Here is a 17,090-nt window from a genome sequence, read left to right as displayed (position 1 = left end):
CAGAATTTATCTCTAAGGGAAATTTACTTATTGGTAACATAATTATTAATATAAAGTTATTTATACAATGTTAGTTGGCTTTAAATTCTGAAAAATCATTATAAGATAAATATCAACATCGTTTTATAAAATATGTACAATAGGCGCAGGAGTGGCTATGTGGTAAGTAGCTTGCTTACCAGCCACATGGTTCTGGGTTTAGTCCCAATGCGTGGCACCTTGGGCAAGTGTCTTCTACTATAGCCTCGAGCCGACCAAAGCCTTGTGAGTGGATTTGGTAGACGGAACTGAAAGAAGCCTGTCGTGTATATGTATATGTATATATGTATGTGTATGTATATGTTTGTGTGTGTGTGTTTGTCCCCCCAACATCGTTTGACAACCGATGGTGGTATGTTTGCGTCCCCGTAACTTAGCGGTTCGGCAAAAGAGACCGATAGAATAAGTACTAGGCTTACAAAGAATAAGTCCTGGGGGCGATTTGCTCGACTAAAGGCGGTGCCCCAGCATGGCCGCAGTCAAATGACTGAAACAAGTAAAAGAGTAAAAGAGTAAATATATTTTCCTAAAATGGAAATATATTTTCCTAAATGGAAATAGCTATTATACTGAATCGCACTACAAGCTCACACGCTTCAAGTGTTGTGTACTAGATAAGTTTCAATTAGTGAATATGATAATTTATAGAATGTAATGGACTTCTAGAAATGAAATTAATTTCTCTGCAAAAAAAATCGTGAAAAAAATGTAGTTTCATAATTAAAGAAAAATACATATTTGGCATAAAATTATAAAGTATTGATAAATAAAAGTAATGAATCTGCCGAGTACACTTCCAGCTCGGAGTCATTTGCCCGTTCGCCTCATTAATTTGGAGAATGGTTTAATAATCAAATTACATTTTTTAATAAATTCTCAATCTTTCAAATACCGGTGTGGTTTGAGACTACTTAATTTTGCATTTTAAATTTAATAATATAAGGGAGCAAAATCTAGGAATTATGAGTGGAAAATAGAAAATAGAGACGCCTTTAACTTTTTCAGAGCCTTATGAGGCTTGACTAACAGCAATAAAAGTGGGAAATTCAAAATGAACTGAGGTCTCCATCTCTCATCTATTTGATTGCACACGTTATGTTGTTTCTCTTAATAGATATTCTAGTTATATGTGAAATATCCTAATCAAACAACCCCGACACCCTGTTGTTTATTAGAACACCACTAAAAATAACCTAATATAAGCGCAGGAGTGGCTGTGTGGTAAGTAGCTAGCTTACTTCCGGTTTGCTCACTGCGCATGTGCGTCAGACTAGCTACTTGCTGTGAACGAAGATAGACATGGGTTTCGGCTCTGTCTATAGAAGGAAAAATTGAAGAATTCGCCGGGGAACTTGCTTGTGAACTATTTTCTGAACTCTTTTGTTGAACATGGCAAAAAAAGGCAACACTGTCTTGGAGTGGGAACTGTGCACACCCAAGCAGTGGTTGAAAGAAATGGAGGAAAGAACAATGACGCTCCGGACCTACTCAAAGGTGTTGGATAGCGTCACTGTCTTTCCTCAAACTATTATTGAAAAAGAACTTACGAATGTTAATATCAACTTTAAATATATTTCAAGGGGAGTCAAATATGCAACCGTGTGGTTGCTTTTTGACTCTCCGAGTGAAGCGCGCAAATTTGCGAGTGGTCCCATTGAGGGCAAAGAAATTTTGTTTCTGCCCACATATTGTGGACAAAAAATAACGAGGGCTTGGGTCTGCGGGTTGCCGCCTGGAATAAAGCCCGAGTGGATAGATGATTCTTTCCGCCGGGGTCTGGGTAGCACCGGAACCAAGCTCCTCAATGTAAAAATTTTGCCAGCAATTGACTGGGAGGGGTCAAAAGCGGTGTTGACCCTTTGGTCCCAGTCGATTGCGAGTCTGGTGTTTCCAGACTTTTTAAGGGCGGCTCAGGCAAGGTATCCAGTGATTTTGGAGGGACGCCCTCCTAAATGTCACAAGTGCCTTGAATCCGGCCATTTGAAAAAGAACTGTCCCAAGGGCCGAGGTAAGGCCCCGGAGCAGAGGAAAAAAGAGAATGAGTCCTCTGCCCCACCCTTGGAGGGGGAGACGGAGGAAGTCGTGGAGGCGGTGGCCTCCACGAATAGAAAGAGGAAGGCGAGCAACGGTGGTTGCTCACCAGGAGAAATAGAGGTTGCGGGAAAGGAGGACACCTCGGGTGTGCCGAAAGATGCCCCGACCCCCGCAACCAGTAAAAGGGAAAAAAAAGAAAAAGAGAAACGGGAGACGGTCGGCGGACGTGCCACCGACCGAACCCGTTGCCCCTCCGTTGGGAAGTGTGCCACCGGATCGGGAGGCTCTGTCAGTGGGATTTGTGTCACCGACAGAGCAGGTTGCGGCCCCTTCCGATGATGAGGAAACGGAGTATATCTTCTGTTACCTTAAGGGAGGGCCCGTTGAAAAGTGTCTGGATAATCTATTTGACCGTGAGCGTTACGACTGGGAATGTATAGACCATCCACGTTGGCCTTCGCAGGTGGCTGTGGAGGTCTTAAATCATAGTGAAGTCATGGAGGTCGAAAAGACCTGTCAAAAAGAGGATTTTATTTACTTTCTTTCGTGCGTGCCACTGCGAGATCCCCTGATGGCGACGGGACAATTGTTTGGAGGCCCGGATGAGGAAGATTAGATCTTTAAAAGGAACTTTTATTGAACTTTATTGAACTGCCGTTGAATTTTTGACTTTTATTGGATTTGTATTGAACAATGTGTTCGAGGGGTTATCGATCGGCGGGCGTCGGTGCCTCTCATTTTTATTCACCTTTTGTTATCATCCTCATCTCATTAATGTCCGAGTCCAGCCCGCAGTTACTTTACGCTTGTCTGTCCTTGTTTGTCCCCTCTTTGTAAGGCCTTAATGGCCAATCTAATGAAATAAAGTAGCTTGCTTACCACCCACATGGTTCTGGGTTCAGTTCCACTGCGTGGCACCTTGTGCAAGTGTCTTCTACTATAGCCTCGGGCCGACCAAAGCCTTGTGAGTGGATTTGGTAGACGGAAACTGAAAGAAGCCTGTCGTATATATATGTGTGTGTGTGTGTGTGTGTGTGTGTGTCTGTGTGTTTGTCCCCGCAACATCAGTTGACAACCGATGCTGGTGTGTTTACGTCCCGTAACTTAGCGGTTCGGAAAAAAGACCGATAGCATAAGTACTAGGCTTACAAAGAATAAGTCCTGGGGTTGATTTGTTCGACTAAAGGCGGTGCTCCAGTATGGCCACAGTCAAATGACTGAAACAAGTAAAAGAGTAAAAGAGTAACCGTCATTTTAATGTTCATATATCTTTACCACACACTCGTTCGGTCGATGTTGACAATGTATCTGTCTTATTTTAGCAGACCTGGGCAAGAATTTTGTAGAAGTTAGCAGTCTCCTCTTACCATATCACCAGTGTAGTCCAAGAGGAAGGCTTTTCTTTATCGTCGTAAATGTTGCCATTAGAGCGCAAAGAGCCAGTACACATAGCACTAGCCATCTTGTCTACCACTCTAACAATTCTCTCAATCCACCACATTGGATTATATACTTTTTATCAACCCCGAAAAGATGAAAGATAAAATTAACCTCGGCATGATTTGAACTTGGTGCAGAAAATTGGAACAAATACTGCGATTCATTCTATTAAATGCATTAACAACTCCACCAGTTCTCTAGTGGTTTCCCATTACCTACTCCAAGCTCACAGAAGTTGATCAGACCACAAGTCAAATTTACTGTGCTCAATGTAGCGATTCTCAAATTGCGAAATACCAGATCCCCATAACAAAAAAATATAAGTGAAATTTGTCCTCTCCCTTCTATATTGATGAAAAAAGAAAACAAAGTTTGCATCCATATAATTCTTCTTTCAATATCATGGTGTCGGCCTGAAAGTATAATATATCTAATTTAACCGGAAATAAAAACACACCGGTAAATAAGATATATAGCAAAGTTATGTTTTTGATAAGCTGTTTGATTCTGGACGAATGCTTGTCTAGGCAAGTCGCATATCACCTTTCACTTACAGACGATTTCTATACTTCACTTTATACTTGCTATAGCAGAAAGCCCTTTTTTGGTACAAATGTATTCAGCCAAATGGAAAAGCAGGTTTTCTACTACTGCCTTCTTTGACCAATTTGGATACTGCTGAACAAACACAAATTCATTCTATAGCAATTAGTCCCTCCCTTCTTAAACATTCACTACTTCAAAGGACGAAACTTATATGTAGCTGGGTAAATTGGGTTGTTTTAAGACTTACATATGCCACATACGATGCCAAAGTTTGGGACAAGTCCTTCGAGGATCTTCCAGATGTATATTATGACATATCTTTCTCGCCTACGCTCTAAGGATTAGAGTCTTAATCTCTTGAGTCTTTCCCAATAGTTTATATGCTGCATAGAGGTTAACTTCTTCGTGTAGCTTCATTGGATTGCCTCAAGTTCTGAGATTAATTTAACACTGGTTGGTGACCATAGCTGAGAGCAATAGTCAAAGTGGCTTAGGACAAGTGTCCTCCAGAGGACCATCATGGTTTCCTGATCTCTTGTTCTAAAAGTTCTAAGAATCCATCCAGTCAGTCGCCTGCATTTCATTGACAATTTAGCAACATGCACATGAAAGGATGCATTATTACTCATGTAAATGCCCAGGTCTCGCACTGACTGTGCCTCTGAGATTGCAGTCCCTCCAGGTTCAGTGTATTTAATGGGTACTGCATTTAGTTTTGCATGCTGATAGCACAAGGCTTGAAACATTTCAACATCAAACTGCATGTTATTCTTTTCAGCCCACTTGTATATTTCATCCAGCTCACATTGCAGGTGCATAGTGTCTTCAGGGTTCTGTATTACCTGTAAGACTTTTGTATCATCTGCATAACTTGTGATTGTGGCTCTCTGTGTGGCTGAGGGCATGTCTGAGAGGGCCATTATGAACAGTAGTGGTCCCAAAACAGTGCCTTGCGGAACACCGCTCACTATTTGCGTGTGATTTGAGGTGGCCCCATTGGCTACTACCACCTGGCTTCTATCCTTCAGAAAGTCATGAAGCCATTCTCCCAATTTTCCAACTATGCCGAGATCACACAGTTTGTGACATACCATTCCATGATCGAATTTATCAAAGGCCTTTGCAAAGTCAAGATATATCACTTCCACATTTGAGTGGTTAAGTAGCTGTTTCAGCACCCAGTCATAGTGTTGTAAGAGCTGAGTCAGGCAGCTTCTTCCTGGTTGGAAACCATGTTGGATGTCAGGCAGCAAGTCATTTTCTTCAAGGAAGGTGATTAGTTTTCTTCTGACTATTCGTTCCATGACCTTGCTGATGTGCGAGGTCAGAGAGATAGGTCGGAAGTTCTTGGCCTCCGCTCTGCTACCTCCTTTATGAATAGGGCATATTTTACCCTCATTCAGTTTTCTTGGGAGTTTGCCAGATGCAATGAAGCTCTGAAAGAGTGACTGCAGTGGTCTTGCTAGGACTCGCTTACATACTTTTAGAAGGATTGCTGGGAATCCATCAAGGCCAGGAGCTGAGTGTGGGTTCATTTCATCTATAGCCCTTATTACAAGTAAAAGAGTAAAAGAGTAATAATATATCTAATATATATATATATAATATATAATATATATATAATATACATGATATATATAATATATATATAATATATATATATATATATATATATATATATATATATATATATATATATATATATATAATATAATATTTAATATATATATATATATAATATATATATATATAATATATATGATATATATATATGATATATATAATATATATATATATATATATATATATATATATATATATATATATATAATATATATATATATATATATATATATAATATATATATATATTATAGGCGTAGGAGTGGCTGTGTGGTAAGTAGCTTGCTTACCAACCACATGGTCCCGGGTTCAGTCCCACTGCGTGGCATCTTGGGCAAGTGCCTTCTACTATAGCCTCGGGCCGACCAATGCCTTGTGAGTGGATTTGGTAGACGGAAACTGAAAGAAGCCCGTCGTATATGTGTATATATATGTGTATGTGTGTGTGTGTGTTTGTATGTCTGTGTTTGTCCCCCCAACATCGCTTGACAACCGATGCTGGTGTGTTTATGTCCCCGTAACTTAGTGGTTCGGCAAAAGAGACCGATAGAATAAGTACTAGGCTTCCAAAGAATAAGTCCTGGGGTCGATTTCTTCGACTAAAGGCGGTGCTCCAGCATGGCCGCAGTCAAAAGACTGAAACAAGTAAAAGTGTAAAAGTGTATATATAATATATATATATAATATATATATATATAATATATATATATATAATATATATATATATAATATATAATGCAAGAGAGTTAGAGGTTGAGGATTCAACCCACTAAGAGATAGTATCTATCCAATATACTGCTGGGAGGGTACCCAATTATTGTTACACTAGTGTTATACAAAGTGTAATAAGTGGGAGCGGGTAAAAGGGGGGGTTGTTTTACCCTAAATTTATATATCAATTAGAAAATGGAGGATAACATGCTGTACCCAACGACTTGCAGACAGTGTATCCCGTTGAATTCATTAACTTAATTTGTAACTAAAGTGACAAAAAACTACAAAGTACAAGTGTTTATGACAAACCATGTTATATTGACAACCGGGTTTACAAATAAATGTACATAAGGGGTTTAGTTACAAATTAAGTTAATGAATTCAACGGGATACACTGTCTGCAAGTCGTTGGGTACAGCATGTTATCCTCCATTTTCTAATTGATATATATATATATATATATATCAGTGGCGTGCAGTCTCAGACATGCAAGCTATGCGCCGCATTCTTTGTTATATAATCGAAAAATTAGATAAAATAGTTACTTTCTTGCAAAAAATAATCCGTCCAGTTTTCGAAATATTCTGTCTCCCCTTCCCCCCTCTCAGTGACTAGTAAAAGCTTTGAGAATCCAGCATATAGACACTCCCTAACTCCCTATCTATGTTAGTTTGTCCTTCCTTCCTTCTCCTCTCTCTCTCTCTCTCTCTCTTAGTGACCTGTCAAAAGATATGCTAGGACCGATCTCCCCTTCCCCTCTCTCAGTGACTAGTAAAAGCTTTGAGAAGGGTATGCAATGAGAATCTAGCATATAGACACTCCCTAACTCCTTATCTATGTTAGCTTGTCCTTCCTTCCTTCCCCCTCTCTCTCTTTCTCTCTCTCTCTCTTAGTGACCTGTCAAAAGATATGCTAAGACCGATAGCATATATATTTTGTACCCCTTCCTCTCTCTGTCAGTGATTCCACAAATTTATCATAGGAAGTAATGCTTTCTGATAATAGCATGGCCCCCACCTCTCTATCTCTTTGTTAGCTGGTTCTGACCGGAACTAGAGCAGTTCTCAAGAACTGCTATAATTAGCCATAATTCTTGGAACAGCCTGGCGGTAAGTTTGAATCTTTTATCCAAAACATCTGTTTGCACTATTATATTTTTGGAGTGTTCTGAAAACAAAAATATTTAATTTGACTAACGTCATTTTTCCGGGGTTTTTTTTATTTTTTTAATTTACTTACAATATACGCAGATGCTTACACGTGTGTTACTTTTTTCCAAATGAGTGAAATGTGTGTTATAAACGATATTTTGAGAAATAATTTTTCGAAAAGAGACTTCGATGGAAAACAATTAATTATAAACGGTGGGTGACCAAAGAATTCGTATATTTAATCAGTAAAGATGACAAAAAAATGGAAAGTCATCTAGATGCACCTTCTATCTTCACTGGTCTGTCAAACCAGTGATTTCTTATTTTTGTTAGAAGTATTCAGTGACATTTTTTTCTTTTACTGACGTCTTATTTAATATCCAGAGTAAAAGTCATGACATAGTGTATTGTAAAGAGCAAATAGATAAAACTAGAACTGTACTCGAAAACAAACTTGATAATTTTTCAATCTTTTATGATATATTAGGGGGAAAATATGGAGTCGATGCAGGAATCGGAATTCAGAGATCCAAAAATATATCTATTGAGCCTCAACGACGTTATTAGAATGCATTGTAACAAAATTATCAGTACAGTAGTTGACCAAATAAAAGCACGATATTCATCCTTAGAAGAGTTTAAATTCATGGAACTTTTGAATTTCAACAAAGTTGATGAATATTGCAAACAATTTCCTGTGGACTCTATACATTCTTTAAAAATCACTTATGGCAGATTTTTTGATGTAATTCGATTACAAAGTGAGCTCAATGTGACGTATTCAATGAAAGATTTTAAAAAGCGAAGTTAAGTCATTTAATGAGTTACATTTACAGCAGTGACCTTGTTGAAGCTATGCCAGAACTCTTCAATCTGTGCAAGTTGATTTTGACAATTCCGTCTACCACTGCTTCTGTAGAGCGATCCTTTTCTGCATTAAGTAGAATCAAAACATACCAAAGAAATGCGACAGGAGAAAGAAGACTGTCTGGGTTAGCACTAATGTCAATTGAAAAAGATTTATTACAACAATTGATGAAAAGAGAAGATTTCTATGAAAATGTGATAGATATATTTGCCCAGGAAGATCGAAGAATTGAATTAATTTATAAATGTGGTAAATAACATTTTAGAACCTTAAAAAAATTAATATATTAAAGGGCATATATTACAGGTTTTGGTTAGTGTTTGTTATAATGTAAGGTTCGACCATCTTACATCAGTATTGTTTGGCAGGAGAAATGGTTCGACTTCTTCGTCACGCCTAACCTACATAGGTTTTCCTTTCTGTGCTGCTGGGTGTAGTCTATTTACGGCCGTAAATGTCTTGTTTCAATCTCAGAGATGTTAACTTCTGCCACAACAGTTTTGGGGGGCTTTTTATAATGTTGAATTTTCACTGTCTTTCATTGTGTGTGTATTCATGTATATGAGTGTATTTTCAGTGTGTGTGCGTGAGACGTAGTCTTTTAATATACGGAGTTCTGTAAGTCTCAGAACAGTCTGCTTGAGTATCGATAATTTTCCCAGAATTGACAAGTAGCATGATAAAACACCTGACTTGTCTTCCAGGGCGTAACGATCTTAAAGCATGGCCATATAATGTAACTAAATGTGTTCTCTTAATTAAATCATTTCAATTTGATTCAGCTCAACCAATAGGTATAGGGGCTAATGCAGAATCGCATCCCTTTGAAAAACGAATTTTCTGAAAAAAAATTTTCTGATTCCTACCTTTAACAGAGATTCCGAATATGCAAAAGTATTAACAGAATCCAATTTCATCTTTATTACATTTCACTTATGATTTTTAGACTTTTTAAGGGAGAGTGAGGATGGGAAAGTACTGACGTTTCGAAGAGAGAGAAAAATACAAACAATACACTTATTTCAGGCTCATCTTTACAGAACCATTTTTTATTCCCTGCTTATTCTAGGTCATACGAGGGTGATTGCATATTCAGAATCTCCCATATGTAAATTGTAGGAATACGAAAATTTATTTACTGAAAAATTGCCGGGGGCGGGGAGAAATTCATTGCATGCCCAACCCTGGAAGTCACCGCACGCCACTGATATATATATATATATATATATCTATATGTATATATATATATATATATATATATATATATATATATATATATATATATATATATATATATATATATATATATATATATATATATAACATATATATATACATATATATAATATATATATACAATATATATGTATATAATATATAATATATATATACATGTACATATAGGCGCGGGAGAGGCTGGTGAATTTAGATGTGCGAACAATACTCTTGCATAGATTTTTGTTGTGTGTAAAAACATTTCATCGTTTGAACCTACAACATGTGATTATATTTTGCAAGCTAGATACGATAAAATACTAGAAACATTCGTCAGTATTAAAACTGTACAAACTTGAGCTTTCAAAACTCCATACTGTGAAAACTTCACCTACTAAGAATTGATTTCCAGATAATACATTTAAATTAAACTAACCAGTTACAAGTAGTTGCCACCTAGTCGTTCCACATCATCTCTTATTACTAATAACTCTTTGTTCAGTTTCTGGAACACAGTTTCCATCAACACATCAATCAGAAATGTTCGATCTACAACGTTCTCATCATCACACATAGTCGTGTGACACAGTACTGCCAACTGTCTGTTAGATGAGTCACTGTTTTCTTTCAATTATTATCCTAACCATTTTAGAAATCAATTTTGTTCATAGCACTAAATGATACTGTCGAAGTATTGATAAGAAAGGGACATCCACACAAGCGCACACACAAACACATACACACGCACACACATCTGTACGTGTGTGTGCGTGTGTGTGTGTGTGTGTGTGTGTGTGTGTGTGTGTGTGTGTGTGTGTGTGTGTGTGTGTGTGTGTGTGTGTGTGTGTGTGTGTGTGTAAAACACACATACCAACTAATACTGATAAATATTCTTTTAATTAGTGCTTGAGGAGAAAGGGACTTGATATGATTCTACAACGGAGCCATTCTTAACTCTTAATTCAGATATATTCATGACTAAATTATTTACATTATTTAAATTTGACGGATATTTGTCCTCATCTTGTTTGTTGTTAACACGTTTCGAGCATATGGCGTAGTGGTTAAGAGCGTAAGCTGCTAACCCCAAGATTCCGAGTTCGATTCCAATCAGTGACCTGAATAATAATAATAATAATGGTAATGATAATGATAATAATAATGATGATGATGATGATAATAATAAGAAGAAGAAGAATTATAATAACATCGAAAAATACTTAAGGAATGAGAACCCAGGTTCGAATTTTCCCCAAGATACCTGATGAAGGCTGGAGAGTATATCAGCCGAAACATTGCGTTAACAACAAACAAGATGAGGACAAATATCCGTCAAATGTAAATGATTCCTTATTTGTTAAATAAAGAACTGGAATATTCATGACTAGTTATTCTTAGTTACTGCTCGTATCTTATATAAACTATAATAGTCTTATTTCGATCCTTTCGTAATACAGTAAAAATTAAATTGCAGGATAATTCGATGTACATGTGTATGATATAGAAATATATAAATATGAATATTGGGGTAAGTATACATTAGCGACAGAGGCAATATTAATATCGAGTGGTAATATTTATATCCACTTAAGCGTGGATGTTCTGTTAGAACAAACTATACCGCAGTAAATTTTCTTCTAACAGAACACCCACGTTTAAATAGATATAAATATTACCTGTTGAGGAGAGTGACATGAGGCACAATAGCGTCATGCTAAATGTATTTAGTTTGACGTCTCCCAGAATGACCTAACGGAAGTTAGCAAATGATTACATACATACGTACACAAATACGTACATATATTTGTGCGTGTGTGTGTGTGTGTGTGGATGCATGTACATTTTGAAAATAATCGTAGTAATATACTATGCAAATGTACCAAAAATAATTATATTTTACACATTTTTAAAAGAAAAACATAACGAAATATTCCAACGGGTTCGCATTAACTGTAAACTGCTGAAAATACAAGAGACGAAAATATATCTGATTTACAAATCTATTTTATGCAATATGTATAGTAAAGTACAAAAAGAAATAAGGTAAAAACTCGATGCCTCTATGAAAATGCGAAACATTACAGACGGCAATTATTTTTTCTGTTTAACTGAAGCCTTTTCCACTATTAATGTCTTATTCAACACTTTTCAATTTGAAAGACAAACGTAAACTAATTTCCTGCAACCATGTTATTAACCCCATTCAATTTCAAGCGTCCATAAAACAGACCGTTAGTTTCTTGAAATTCTTCTCTATAGGTTGAAAAATGAATTCACAATTGATTTTTATAGAAATTTGTTTGTGTGTGTTTGTGTGTGTTTTATATGTATTACCTATTGTATTGTCTTGTAACAGCCTTTCTCTAAACCCATGCTGAGTTAATCGAATGACTTGTAATATATAATGGATAGGAAGCAAAAAACATTAAGAAAGCAATATCTACAAATCACCGACTGGAAAATATACATTCGTCTTTTCAGAAGAGAACTATATATTTTCTTCTTAATTCCTGCCGATTTTGTTTTTAAAAACACTTGATTTTTGTTTATTTTATCATCTATATAATCAAATATTTTCTAAACTTTAAGATTTCATTAAATATTGTTCATATTGTTTTGTGTTGTACTTTTTAACATCTAAAACGTTTTCTCGTTTATTTTGTTGTGGCAATGGTTAGTTTAATGGCAATGAATAACCATAATTGTTAGTTGTTTCTAGTAAAATATTTAATGTGAAGAATTCTCGTGATCTTTTTCTTTAATTACCGGGGTATTTTTCTGAGAGATTTCTTTGCTAATATTAGGTCCTATTTTCACTACCCCAAACCTATAATTAAAGTAATGTGGACAAGAACTCAATTTTCAGAAATATCTCGTCATTGATTTTTATGAACGTCTGTAACAAACATAAGATCAGAGGATCAACTTCCAACGAATGTATCGATATCGCTGTTAGCCTCATTAGTTACAGCTTCACTAGTATCGTGAAGCATGGATTTTTATTATGATTATTGATTCTAAATTTAAATTAAGGCATGACTCGTTAATGATATGGTGATTAGTAATGAACCGTATGAAAGTTTATTTTTATATTGTTTTTTTATTGATCTCTGTGAAATGAAGCTTCTTCTTATCACATGGTGTTTGATGGAGATGTTCTAAACCTCAAGGGTGTATTGTGCTCTTCATTACTTATCCATTAAAATCTGCGAACCATACATGTTTAGTTTAGATCTTATAGCTTGTAATGTTTAGCTGCACTTTTTTTCAGATTGACGTCAATATGTGGTTATAGCAATGTACGAATGGAAGATTTTGTTGCAATGGAAGTTTTAAAGGAACCACCTTGGCAGGGTCATGGTTATGTAGTCACGAATAGTATAGTTTGTGATATACGCTTGTGTCAAGAAGTGGTATACCAGATTCTTATGACTGGGGAAGATTAGGTGTCAATGGAACAAACAAGTTATGGCAGGATAAATCCAGCCTCCAAGGAAACTTGTAATAGCAACATTTAGTCCTTACAAAACATCGCAGAAGAATACGATAAACTCAACACCAGTGAGGAGTGAATATTTTAATGTTTTGGGTTTTGCCTTTCGTCTGGTAGGGAGAAAAACAAAGTTATATTGTTGCTTTGACAAGAAATGATGAGGTGAAAGTGTGGTATAAGGTGATGCAGATAGTGAGAGGAAGACGAAGAGAAAGATGATCTTCCAAAAAGTTGAGATCTTGGACCGCTGTTAGAAACAATTGTAAACGAATGGTAGTTTGGTAGAATCACTAGAGCGTCGGACAAAATCCTAGAAAGTTGAGTAAATATCGCTTTATGGTATTTCTTCCGACACTTTTAGTTTTCAATCCAAACTCTGCCAATCCACGGCCCTTAAACAGTTTTTTTCTAATACAGACACAGCACCTAAAATTTGGGAATGGGAGTTAATCGATAATATCGACTCCAGTACATGCCTGGTACTTTATTTTATCAACCTCGGAGGTCAACTTCGACTTTCGAACCTCCAGGATCGCTACATTAGAGTATCGTTCCCTTACGGGGGTCGGTTTAATTGATTAAACTTCTCTCGGATTTCAGGCCTGGTGCCTTTATTAAAAACAATTATTTAAAGGCAGTCGAGTGGAAGAATTAAGAATCAGAAAAAATGCCTTACGATATTTTTTCCTGCATTTTACGTTCTGTGTTCAAATACTGCGGAGGTCAGTTTTGTCTTTCATTCTTTCGGTGTCAATGGTATCGACTAAGCCTGCTCCTTCCAATTACTAGCCTTGTGCTAAAACGAGACAGAAAACTTTGCTAAGATGCGGCGCAGTGGAATCCAACTCCAAAACAGAGCTATGTGTACGTCCTCGTAACCACGCAGCCATTCCGTTGTGTATACATACACACACACACACACACACACACACACACACACACACACACACACACACACACACGTACGCACACACATATGTTTTATGTATGTATGTATGTATCCTTTTATTCTTTTACTTGTTTCAGTTATTTTACTGCGGCCATGCTGGATCATTGCCTTGAAGAGTTTTAGTCGAACAAATTGACCCCCAGGGCTTATCATTAAGCCTAGTACTTACACAATCGGTCTTTTTTGCCGAACCGTTAAGTTACGGGAACGTAGACACACCAACACCGGTTGTCAAGTGATGATGGGGACAAACAGACACAAAGACACACACACATAGATAGACACACATACACATATATTCGGCGGGCTTCTTTCAGTTTCCGTCTGCCAAATCCACTCACAAGGCTTTGCTCGGCCCGCGGCTATAGTAGAAGACACTTGCAAAGGTGCCACGCAGTGGGACTGAACCCAGAACCCTGTGCTTGTGAACCAAGCTTCTTACCACACAGGAACGCCTGCGCCTATGTATGTATGTATGTATGTATGTATGTATGTATGTATCAGGTCGCTCTTGGGCACTACTAGTAACATATAACCCAGTACAACCTGTTGTATGGTTGGGTCGTCGGCGACTAAACTGGCAATCCCATCAAGCTTGCTTGGTGAGGAGGGTAATTGTTGAATACCCTGCAGGACGAAAAGTAAGACCTATCAAAGGGCAGAAGAGCTCATGAGCCATCAACGGCCATCCAACAATATGTGTACATGTATAAGTATACATATATGTATGAGCAGGGACGTGGAAATACCTGAGTTGGTGTCCAGGCGCGTGGTTCGCCCACAGGGAGTGGCAGGCCCCTCTGTTGTTGTCACAACATCTTTCTGGGAAAGGGAAACTCTGAGAGAAAACCTGCGACACTGGCAATATTCGATGATGTAGACTAGTTCTTTTTGAGATTATGTTATCCATATTTAGAGAGTGGGGTTGGATTTGTGCAATTCCTTTCCCCACTATAAAAACATCATCATGCACAGGTATTACTTCAAAAGAAAAAGTAAGACCTATCACAAAAATGTCTTCGCATGTGCAGGACTTTCGATCAGGTGATGGCAATACTTGAACACGAGTTTGCAGCCATTATGTATGTATGTATGTAATAATACAAAGAGTATATATGCATGTATACACACATATATGTACATACTTAAATCTACATGTGTATAGAGATGCATATCAGGGTACAGGACGTTAGAAAAATGAACTACAGACAACGAAACGAACACATAGGAAAACAGATAGCCACTTGGAATTATTCCTTCATCAGCTGCCTCTATTCTAACTAAGCATGTCTCAGGATTTTTAATATGTATCTGTTTACATTTTTTAACATTGCTGAGGACCCTTTATGATGGGATATTGCTTTCAGCCCTCACATTTTGGTTATCTGTATTTCTAAATCTTTATAACTGGGTAGTTTTTTTTTTCATTGTTTTTAAATGTATGTTATCTGTTAGAATTGATACGTCGGTTAAAAGACGTTTCTTATCCTGATGAGCTTACACAATAACGTATGAACAAATTTATTTAATGTACCTTTCTGTTGGCACTAATACAATTCCAGAGTATATCTGTGATGCTTTTCGCTATATTTTGTTGTCTTGGGAGGGTCTTGCAAACCAAATACAAAAGCTTTTGTGGTATATATCTATATCATCTCTTTATATGAGAATATTTTTTTATAAGAGTAATCTCTAATCAATATATGTATCATGCTTATACATACATTCAAAACAGCTAGAACACCTAGAAACGGTGTGACGGATTAATTCATCGCAATATTAATATATTCTGTAGTTACTATGTCTTTTACCCTTTTACTTGTTTCAGTCATTCTATCTGTCCTTTTTGCCGAACCGCTAAGTTACAGGGACGTAAATACACCAACACCGGTTGTCAAGCAGTGGGAGGAACAAACACACATACTATGTATGTACGTATGTATACGATGGGTTTCTTTCAGTTTCCATCTAACAAATCCACTCATAAGGCTTTGGTTGGCCCGAGGCTATAGTAGAAGATACTTACCCAAGGTGCCACGCAGTGCGACTGAATCCGGAACCATGTGGTTGGGAAGCGAGCTTCTTACCACACAACCACGCCTGTGTCTTTCTGCAGTTTTCTTCACTATACATTTCGATAATTCTTCTAGGAAAGCATTGGCTTTGTACTCCACAAGAAAAAGCCCTTCCATATCAACTTTCAGTCTTACCCTTGTCATCTAGTGCTGAGTTGTATATTTTTATCCACTTCCATTAAACTGACGGTCATGTAAACGTTTTCCTTAACATGTTATGATATCATGAAATTTTATAATCCCATTTTCTTCCTAATTTTTTAATAGTTTCTTTTCTGTTTACTTTCCTCGTAGCTGCTTGTTATTTTACTTTCTACTGTATATATGCTGGCTTTCTCAAAGACAGGAGCAAGTTCTTTGTTTCATTCATATTTTACAACTATTTATATCAGTTTTCATTTGTTATGCACCTTATATTTGGTAGTCCTACACTTGATACTTTATAATCGTTTTCCATTTTCAGAATACTTCCATATGCCCGTATTCGTGGTAAATGAAATGCTTCCGTGTTGGATTTTGAATGATATATTCTAAATGCAATCAATATTTTTTTTCTTATTTGCCTTTCTAAACTTGCTGATTTACATAGCTTTTACTTGAAAATATTATAACTCATTACTGGAACAGCTAGAGTATTAATGTTTAGTACCTATTTTTTTTCTTTGTATTTATCCGTTTTAAGTGTTATTCTAATGCGCCTATGTTTCTTCTTTTATTTATGTATACTGTACTTTATCTAGTTCATTAATTCTTAAGTATTTATAAGTCGATGTTTCGTATAATCTGTTTTTCTGTTTCATTATCTATTAGTGTTCTTTTAATTTGTTTTTTCCAGTTTTTACTGTTACTTAGATGCATCATCTTAACCGCCGCCACCACCATCATCATTATCATCATCATTATTATCATCATCATCATCATCATCATCATCATCATCATCATCA

This window comes from Octopus bimaculoides, chromosome 6 (genome assembly GCF_046866305.1).
Source record: "Octopus bimaculoides isolate indiv1 chromosome 6, ASM4686630v1, whole genome shotgun sequence".
Taxonomy (NCBI): domain Eukaryota; kingdom Metazoa; phylum Mollusca; class Cephalopoda; order Octopoda; family Octopodidae; genus Octopus; species Octopus bimaculoides.
The sequence above is the reverse complement of the archived record's forward strand: the minus strand, read 5'-3'. Positions refer to the sequence as shown.